This window comes from Perca flavescens, chromosome 4, assembly GCF_004354835.1.
Source record: "Perca flavescens isolate YP-PL-M2 chromosome 4, PFLA_1.0, whole genome shotgun sequence".
NCBI classification, from domain to species: Eukaryota; Metazoa; Chordata; class Actinopteri; order Perciformes; family Percidae; genus Perca; species Perca flavescens.
Window position 1 is genome coordinate 7,680,473 of NC_041334.1, and position 10,494 is coordinate 7,690,966.

Consider the following 10,494-nt stretch of genomic DNA (forward strand, 5'->3'; position numbering starts at 1 on the left):
CAGCAAGGGCCGCCCAAGGAGAGAGCCCCTGCACTGTCGCCAGGGAAACCCCGTGGCGTGGTTGTGTGTCAGTTTCGCTGGGACCCGCGGTCGATGCCGGTGAGGAGGAGGGGGATGGGCGCCTCTGCGAACGTAAGGACCCGAGACAGAATCAGAGCCCAGTATCACATACAGCAGCATATACCCCATTATAAATAGCGACTGTATATATACAATACACTAAAATACATTATCCACCGGGGATCTATAATAGACATTCAATGGATGCAGTGCACCTGAACAGGACAGGGGATTTAACTTTCCGCCTATGCGTGTGTGACACTGAGAAGTTTGTGTCCTACCCCTGGAGAGGGAGCTACTTTTAAGGGCAAAGGATACAGGAGACTCCGAGGCCTACCTTCAGGCCTACTGGTCTGGTTGGATTTGATGTTGGGATACTCTAAGGACCTCACATTGTACATGCATTTGCTGAAGTTTGGAATGCCTCTTTAGGTGAGTACTTTAAATATGTGTTAATATCCCCTTATATAAATGGGGGCAGTAACATAAATATAACATACATGTAGCTACTGATCAAGTAGTCAACCAAACATAGCCATAAAGCTTACCAACTTGGCTAAAGCGTCCACTTAAGTTTATTAGAACAAGTTGGTTGCCCTCACTATCTTTCCACTTTTAAGTCGCTTTTGCTTGGCTGGCTACAAAGCTCCCCGTGTTGATGATCTGCCTTGCAGGGCTGCTCTTAGCTGTGTCTGGAGGGATCTTCCATGACTTTTTGATCAGCTCCTCGTGTTGTTTTGATAGCTAGCTTGTTAGTCTGGGAATCCACCACATTACTAATTTTATAATGGCCAATGTCATCGCAGTATTTTAAGGAAACATGTCCCCAAAGCTCTCAACACCATTCTGCAAGTTTTCAAGAGTTTGACTCGTGTATTGGTCCATTAGTGCCTTTAGTTCAGTTTATTCTCAGTTTTCATACCACCTTTTGCTATCGTTATTAACATGACATTACCCTTAGATATATTATGTTTGCCCTGAGTCCACTTCATTAAACACTGATCTCATTTGTATTAATACATAAATTAAGTTTCGAAAATGTGTTTCCGCAGAGGCTTATTAACATACCACTAATGTAACACAGTCAAAACAACTCCAGCAGCACATACCTATTCCATTCGCGTTTGTTGCATAGTTGTTGTGGTTGTTAGTATTCTGATATGTGTATATATAATGGATATAATGTAGACCTACATCTCATCTCTTAAGGTAAGGAAGTTCAGAACCAAACTGCGTAAGGTAACGATGTTAATGTGCACTTGTTAAAACCAACCCTGGCGTTGTTTTGACAGCAATGGGTTACATGTTGTTATGGGACCACGAAACTGTCGAATGTTTTTAAAGTTACACATGACACAACTTGCAATTTGATCATTATTGGCGACTCATGTTAGCTAAGCAACCAGCTGCTGTATTGGTTAACGTTAGCCACAGGCAACAAATGCTATACTAGCATTTTAGCTAACTTTTTGGATGTTTTCCAGTTGATTGTGTACTTATTTTGAACCAGTAACGTTACTCTAAAGCACAAACTCTATGAACCTTTAGCTACATATACACCTAAAGACGCGTTTGTAAGTTGAACTAATTACTGCAGTAAATTTCTACTACTAATAAGTAGCTACTAATACGTTTGGTTTTAGAAAAAAAAATATGGTGTCTGCATCATGATGGTGTTTGGCTAAATAATGTTAATGCATTTGTCTTTGGTAACATTCGCTTTGTCGTGTGAATCAAGCTGAAAGCTCGGTTGTGTTTTCTCTATTTGTGCTTGTTTTTTTTCCGTGTGTGGTATCCAGCAATCAGAAATCCAGATCTGGGTAGTGACTTGCTCTTCTTCACCTCCCCCACCTACCAACCCCCAGCCTCGGTGGCGGTTAAGAGGAATGGGTGGCATGTTAGAGGGGAGCTCTTGTTTCCTTTTTTAGCCTCCATTTTTATTTCAACGTGTGACTTGGTGCAAGCAGCATTGTTGAGTCGGAATGCAGCAATCACAAGTTTCGACTAAGTGAGCGACCTCAGCTGTTATGTTTTTTTTAAGACCGTTGCGTGGTTTGGTAACGTTAATTCGGATCTTTTCTAAATTATAGGATAGCGCTCCAGTTTCATCTTTATATCTATTGGGTTGATTTCACGAATAAAGATCCTGTTTTCAAGTTTCAGCTACGCATTGTCATTTTCAGTGCAGTTGATAATCATTTTAGGTCAAATGAAACACATTTAGAACTGTGATCTAGCGACAACCACAGTTGACAACGAATACTGCTAAGATATTAAATAGTGCCTTTGCTAGCTTGCAGTATGTTTTTGGCGAGGTTTTATATTTATTAGGACCCGTTTTCCGAGCACTAATGGCTGCCCTTACCGTCGCCTGAATAGCTGTGCTCCTTTAAGCTAAACCACGTAGCCTAGCATTGTGCTGCGCCAGTAGTCCGGAGCAGTGGACACAGCAAGCAAAGAGAAAGACGTTATCGGACATGGTTAGATCAATAAATGTGTAACTACCTCTCTGCAGTGAGACTTTTTGTCTTACCTGTCATAACTCAAGATGGCCATACTTCAGACATATTAGTCTTTATTCTCGGTCAAAAATCTTTTCTGAATTGGTTTGAATACATTAATATTACAACATGTGGTGTCAGGGTGTATCAGTCAGTCATATTTGGTGCTTGGTTGCTCACTAAAAGTAGTGTGCTCTCTAATCGAGCACATTCGAACTAAACATAGTTAAAAATACACTTAATAAACTGATATGATATTGAAAAATGTATTTGGGGCTTCAAGTTAACAGTGTGTTTCTTTCTTCATGAGTAGAAAGATTACTATGCTCTGCTGGGGTTGCCAGCACCAAGTATTGATCTTGATTCCTGATTGCAGTGTGCTGAGCCTTGGTTTCATTGGTTGCGACTGACATTCTCTGAATATGTTTTACATCTTTTAATAGACTGTGTGGGCTGCAGCATGCAAACCTGGCCTCTCAGAACCATTGGAAACATGAGCCCCTACAGCACTTCCCCTGACCCTGACGTGCCTTATTAACTCACCCTGCCACCATGGGAAAGCTAAGAATGAACTGCTTGGCTGCTTGTTGCTGCTCTGTCGGGAACTGACTCGCCATGTTGGTTTTCCATGCCTCTCAAACACCTTCAGATTATGTGTTTGAGTGAGATATGTGTGTTAGGGGTGTTGAGATAAAACAATTGGTTAACGAGGACTACCTTCAAGAGTAGCACTGTGTTAGTGTTTGGAGCTGTCTGCAGGATGGGCCCTGCTGTCCCAATATGTGCCTCTAAAACATTGGGGATCTGAGGAATGCGCAGACATGCAAGGTTAGCCAGGCCTAGTTTTTTGTTTTTTGTTTTGTCTCATTCTTTTTCACATTTACAGAGTGGTCACAAACTAAGAAATGTAACTGTTAGGTGACATGCCCTTGAAAACATAATCAAAATGTGTGAGCGCTGTTTAAAATGGAGTGAAGCATAATATTGGCACATTTCCAAAAGAAGACAAGATTCTGTCTCAATGCAGGCAGTTGGATAAGAGGCAGCAGGGGGTGTTGCTGTGAGGAATAGGAATAGGGGGGAACCCTGTCCTTTTTAGTTTTCCATTTGCATGCTGATGACACTGCATCATTACATGGAGGGCAGGTGTAGCTATTGATATGTTAATAAGGTTCAGTGCGTGTGACCAAGTCAACTAAGCCAGTGTTGTGGATCTACACCTCCCTATGAAAGCAAAAATATTAAATTCACTTAAGTGATAAGCAACCATGTGCATTTTCTCTCTGAATTTATTGTAGTTTGATTTCATTAGCGTGTAGCAACTGAAGCTTTCTTTTTTTCTTGAAGACAAATCAAGTCCGGTTTCTTGTATAAAAATATTCAGCTGTTAAGTCACACCTGTATGTAGTGTGTGTATATATCTAGCATATGAAAAGTAATGCTTTTAAAATGTATATCATGTAGATATGAACAAATATAGCACCAGTCCATCTACCTTCCCCTCTCTGTATCTTCCCCTCTGCAGCTGCTGTGTGTTTGTTGTGTGGCTTGCCGTCTTGCACAACAGGGTTAAAAACAAGTCGCTCTGACGCCTGCCTTATCAGTGCCTTCCCATTGGTGCAGGAGCTCTAGAGCTGCTCCAATGAGGCCCAGCATTTCCTCTGCGTTGGTGGAGTGGTGTTGCAGAGGGCTGTGCTGGTTAATTCTGTTTCATGCCAAGAAGCAATGCTTCTTGGGAGAATAATGGAGGAGGAGGCTGGGGGAAAAACAAGGCCAAAAGGGGGGTGAGGCAGGCAATCTATGTAATCATCTCTCTCTCTCTCTCTCTCTCTCTCTCTCTCTCTCTCTCTCTCTCTCTCTCTCTCTCTCTCTCTCTCTCTCTCTCCCCCTCCCCCTCCCCTCTCTGTTCTGATTCTTTTTTTTTGTTACTATCATATTTTTTATTGCACCCTTATGTTTTCCTCTTCATTTACTTGACTTTTTTGAGACACTGCCTGTCTCGCTTGTGATACTTGGCTGAGCGTATAGCAGGAAAAATTCTCAGACATTTTAGGCTTCAACACATTAACCCTCCTCTATCTTTCCTTTCCCCTGGTCCTGTCTTTTTCTTTCATGTAACTAAGGAGACCAAGTAATGATTGATTAAAATACTAAATACTTTATGGGAGGTGAAACCAAGATTGCAATACAAGCACATTTCCAAGTGTGTTTGCTCAGAGGGTGTTGTCAGGCCCTGAAGGGCAAAGTACAACACTAAAACGGAACACACAAAAGCAAATTAGGAAAAAAATTCAGAAAACAAAAGAATTCAGAAAACACTGACATCTCACAAACGCAACCATTTGGTGAGACTCAAACCGGAAAAGGTATCTCTTGGGATAAAGTTTTTTTTCTTTTTCTTTTCTTTTTTTATCTTATCATCCAGAACTGTGAGAGGCACTAATGTGCAACAAGGCATCCAGTCTGCTGGAAATCCCAAAAAAGAAGTTCTTCTGTTTGTTGCAGACTTGACAGCGAATCCAATCAGCGATGAGGAATCATTGTCCAATACATACCTACCTTTTACTGTTTGAATCTCTCCAAATGCTGTCGTGTTTTTTTTATTTTGCCGTTATGTTTTCTGAAATGTTGTTCTTTGCAAATTGCTGTTGTGTTTGCCCATCGTACTCACACACTTTCCTGAATGTGGGACAACTAAAGCCCTACAACAGTTCAAAATGTCTGCCAATCCTGAATGATTTTACTTGCAATCTTGCATTGTCTTGTGGTCTCACGTATATGTAGTGCTACAAATGTTATTGCGAGGTGGAGCCAGGGCAAGCCCTCAAGTCGCTCTGAATAAGACTGTTGGTCAAATGAGGAAATGTAAATGTCATGTTGTAAATGTGTTTGTTATGCAGTGAGATCACGTGTGAGAGACAGAGGGTGTCTCTGGTTTATGTTATGCCAGAGCATGAGCTTATCCAACAACAAGATGGCTGTTATGGACTTCTTGCCTCTGTGAGACTACTACTTGAAAAATATCCCTCTCTCCACATTTGGGAGTAGACATGGCTTACAGAGAATACTGTCATTGTGAAGGTGAAGACTAAGTGTCTTTCCCTCTAAAGCACTTTAAATATAACATGTTAATCTCAGATGCACAACAGTTAAGGTTTTAGGTTAGGTTTTGACTTCAATATGTGTTATTTTCTTCTGTTGGCTGCCACCATGGTTAGGTATTTATGATAAGAGTTAATTAATTAATTCCATAGAAGTAGCTTGATTTTAGCTTGACTTCAGAGGGAAAAAGGAAACTGAAGTAGATCAGAAAGAGGTAGTCAAGCAGGCAGAAGTATTTTTTCGTAGTCCTTTCTTTTTTCCACCCCTAGGTTACTGAGCCTCAAACGGACGGTGGTTGGCTTGTTTGCTCTGAAACAGATGATTGATTTTGTGTCATGCTGGCCCTGCTGTCGACTGCTCCTCCCCACCCCCACCCCTCTTAGAGCACCTAGTTGGCCTTTGTTCTCCATTGTGTGTCTCTCATCCCGTCTGGTCCCGGTCCATGCAGGCAGCTGGACATTGCTGTGTTAATGGCGGGCCACACTGCGCTCCCAGGACACTCAACCACTCAGAATGACAACAGCCACATGGGTGCTAGAGTTGAAGCATTATCCAGTGACGATATATCCCAGTCTCATCTCCAGCATGTGCAGACTAAGCTTAGTTGTTTATATTTGTGTGCAGTTGGATAAACAGTTGGCTGCTGTAATTGTGGTCAATGCCTATGATTGCTTTGCTGTAGTGAGAAAAGGTTTGTTCCATTGCACCACATAATTGTTTTATTTAGCCTGGTTCAGAGAGTTTCTGAAAGACTACTTGTATACCGTCATGATTAAAGTGCTGTTGAAATAGCGCACTGTGTTTTGGCTGTGTGAGTGCTTGCACGCAACTTTTTTTTTCTCTCTCCTTGGTTGTACTCAAACTGTTATGTCACCATGACAATGGAAACAATTGTGAATCATATTAGATTGTAATATTAACAACATAGATCAAGGTAGGGCTGGGCGATATGGACCAAAAGTCATATCCCGATATATTTTGGCTGAATATCGATATACGATATATATCCCGATATTTTTTCCGCAAAGTGAGAGCAACTGTTCAGTCAAAGCCAAATATGACATTGTCACATGTAGTTTTATAGAAACCGGCTATTTCAGTGAACAGTTGCAAAATCAAATGAATAATTAATAAACCGGTTTCTTCACCTGGTTCAATGCTCAGCTGTTCAAATAACAATAAAATGTGAACATAAATACTGTATAACAACAGGAGTACTTTTTTGAAATCAAAGCTCCATAAGGTTTGTTTTAGTTTTTTTAGTAATTGTTAAATTTTCTTCTACACATTTTCAGCGCTTATTTCTACGTCCTATATTTTCTGATATAGGGCTGTGCGATATAGAAAAAAATCAGATATCATGATATTCTTGACCAAATACCTCGATATTGATATTGCGGCGACATATTCTAGAGTTGACAGTTGGTGCTCTCGCAAAATATTTTCACACTTAGATTTTAGATAAATAATCATTAATAATAGAACAGCTAGAACAGTCTGGTAAGTTCAGAAAAGTACATCACTTCACTGTAATGCAGCCTTTATAACCAGGAAAAGACACTTATGTCATATCACGATATAACAATATCCAAAATCTAAGACGATATCTAGTCTCATATCACGATATCGATATAATATCGATATATCGCCCAGCCCTACATCAAGGTTAATTTATTGTCATTGTACAACACAGTGTTGCGAAACGAAATGCTACACAAGTAAAACAAAAACAATAATTCCTGTTGTGCATTTTATTTTTTAAGTTTTTCTTTTTGGCATTTTAGGCCTTTATTTGATAGGACAGCTTAGACTTGAAAGGGGAGAGAGAGAGGGTGAATGACATGCAGCAAAGGGCTGTGATTTGGAGTCAAACCCGAGGCCGCTGCGTCGAGGAGTAAACCTCATATGCGCACCCGCTCTACCAGGTGAGCTATCTAGGCGCCCACTGTAGTGCATTTTTAACCGGATAACCAAATTGTGAAAGATTAATACTGTGTACAGTACAGTGCAGGTAACGTTAGCCTACACTAGCAGCTAGCACAGGCAAATTGTTTTGTTTTGCTTAATGTTAAAGAAAGGCACACAATAACACAAACGAACCAATTGAGACAGCAGAAGACCAGCAACTAACCAATCAAGTCAGTGGTAGAACAGCAACTTATGTTTTCTGCGATGTAAATTGCTGTTTATTTCAAGGAAGTCTGGTGGCTTAGAATACAGCATAAATTACTGCTTCAGTTCCCCGTTGTAAAGGGCTATCTGACCGCAAGGTAAAGTGCTGAAAATATTCTAAATATAGTGTACTAGGGGTGGAACGGTACATGTATTGAACCGAAACGGTATGGGCGTCACGGTTTGGTGCATGAATTTACACGGAGAATACACGGTATAAAAATAAATAAAATAAACCTAATCTGTGGCCCCGCCTTAACTCTGAAGCTCTGATTGGTGCGCCGCCTATGTAGTCGGGCTCGCCTATGTATGCAGTTATAGTGAGTCAGAGATAGCAGCACTGAGAACGAGTATAGCGAGTGGTGACGACCCACAAGACTTAGAGGACCTGCCGGCCTCTTTTAGATCGCAAGTTTGGGAAAACTTCGGTTTCCCAGTCAGTTACAGTAGTACAGGCGAGAGACTGTTGTAGGTTAGTGTTACTTTTCCAGTGTCGCGGCTCGGAACCGTAACGTTAGTTGGAACAGACGCCTTGTTTCTTCAGGCTAACTATATTTGCTTTAGCCAGGCAGGGAGCAGCTTTCTGCGGTGAAAAATGGCCGGGAAATGTTGTGATAACGTAGCAATAATCAGGTAATTTAGTTTGTCTTTGCAGAGAACAGAGATGTTGTATTTTCAGTTTTATAGCTGATTGTCTTATTTTGTTTACAAGTTACAGATGGAGTGTGGAGATGATGTGGGGCAGTTATTGTTGGGCTGCAGCACCCTCAGCACCCCCCTTCCCGCAACCTTGTCTGTGTACCGTTCCACCCATGGATGTTTTAAGAGAACTGGATACAGCGTTCGGCGGGAAGCCCCGTACATTCCAATGAGAGTGCTCAAAAGCGCATAAAGCAATCATGGAGCTCGGATCTTCCAGCAACCGTTTGTTTGTGTTGTCGTAGCAACCGGTAGCAACATGCTCGTTCATGAGCTTCTCTCTCGTGTCTCTTACAAGTATGCGAACTCATGAACTCACCGTTTTCATTGTATAAAATATTCACTAACAATAAACGTGTTTTTATTGTTCCTGATCATTTACATGTTTATCTAAATAAAGAATGGATGTATTTAGACAATCAAGGAGATTTAATCATTATGTCGTGATACTAGCTAGCGCTAGCTACTAAGGTTAGCCTGTAGTTTCGTGAACAGAGCTCATCCACGTTACAAGCTTTAAAGCATACAGCCCTTGGAGAGAACCAAGGCGATGTAATCACTATGTCTGTAGTAACGTTATGTAGGCATATAGCTATGTATCATGTTACTGTTCTCTTAATACATCCATGCTAGCTACCGCTGATGTTAGCTACTAGCTGATGGACCTTTTTCACAGCAGACATTTTGACTTGTCGTAGTAGGAAAAGCACAGCTGGAATTGATAACCTTAACGATGGCTCAGTTCCATCAAGTGTCCCAGTAATCTATTTCAGTGAGTCAGCATGCACAATACCAGGGCCTCTCCTAAATGGAATGCAGCAATCATTAATGGTTTTGAATACACCTGTTCTTTTCCTACTATGACATGTCAACATGTCCGCCAGTTTGGTGGGGCTATCGTTACATGCACGTTACAGGCTTTACAGCATACATACATCCCTCGGATGTATCATAAGATAATACCATGGACATATTAACAACGCATTAAGAACACATGGTGAATTACAACCATTAGCGATATCCATTATTACAGCTACAGGACCTCAGGAGAACATGTCATGTGAACGGGCGGGCGCAGTCCCGCGGGTCTACTCGCTTCCATTATGGGCGTTCATCATACCTAGTTTAATAACTCTGGATTTGGCTACTAGTGAATGTTAAAAATGTTAAAAACGCGTTTTAAACAAGGACCCTTTAAGTGTTCGGGCTGGTAAGTTGATGTACCCCAAAAGAAATTATCCGCTGAAATATATAGAAGTTTCTTTTGCCATGCAAAGTCTATGTGAAAACTCTTTCTGGGCCATGGGGTGCAGCTCCACCCGTATCCGCTAAGCCCATGGTGGCTTTAAGACATGGCGCTCTTCCTGGGGGCTTGGTTCCACCCCTAAAGTGTACACTTGAACGGTTACTTTGCTGATTTTAAACCAGCTTTATTTCATTGTAGTGTGGCACTAGCTATCAGTTCATTAGTCTAACGCTTTTTTCTCAGACGGAGTGCTACTTGTTGTGCAAAGGAAGCGTAGCTGCAAGGAATCGTAGCTGCTATATATAGTTGTATATGGTTATATATTACGCTATGAACCAATCAGATTGCTTTATTTGAGTTACCTGTTTTATATTTGTTCATTTTATCTCCTACTGTTTAATATGGTTAGAAGGGACTCAATTTATTTATTTTAATGCAATTCAATTTGAAAATGCATCCTTGTTTCTGTTAATGTGGATATTTGTTCTAAATGTGCTAATGTGTTTTTCTAGGCTGCAGTATTATTTTAAGCATTTGATGACATTAAGATGTTTGTGGATGCACTTTTCACAACCAAGTGATCAGGGTTGGTTACTGAAATCAATGCTAATATGGCACCAGTGCCTAAACGAACGGTATCAACCGGACAGCAACAGGATTTTGGTGCCTCGTTTGGAACCACTTAAATGCCTGCGCTGCTCTCTGGAGATCCGA

The 10,494-nt window shown here is 41.1% G+C and overlaps 1 protein-coding gene across 5 annotated transcripts in view; it reads left to right on the forward strand.

Moving 5' to 3' along the window:
* setd5 (SET domain containing 5) overlaps positions 1-10,494 on the forward strand; it is a 68,139-nt gene continuing 57,645 nt past the window's right edge. For 3 of the 5 annotated variants that reach the window (XM_028575001.1, XM_028575002.1, XM_028575003.1), the window contains exon 1: positions 1-492. The gene's annotated coding sequence lies outside the window, so the exon portion shown is untranslated. The remainder of the gene's footprint in view (positions 493-10,494) is intronic. The other 2 variants (XM_028575004.1, XM_028575005.1) reach the window with 1 other exon arrangement.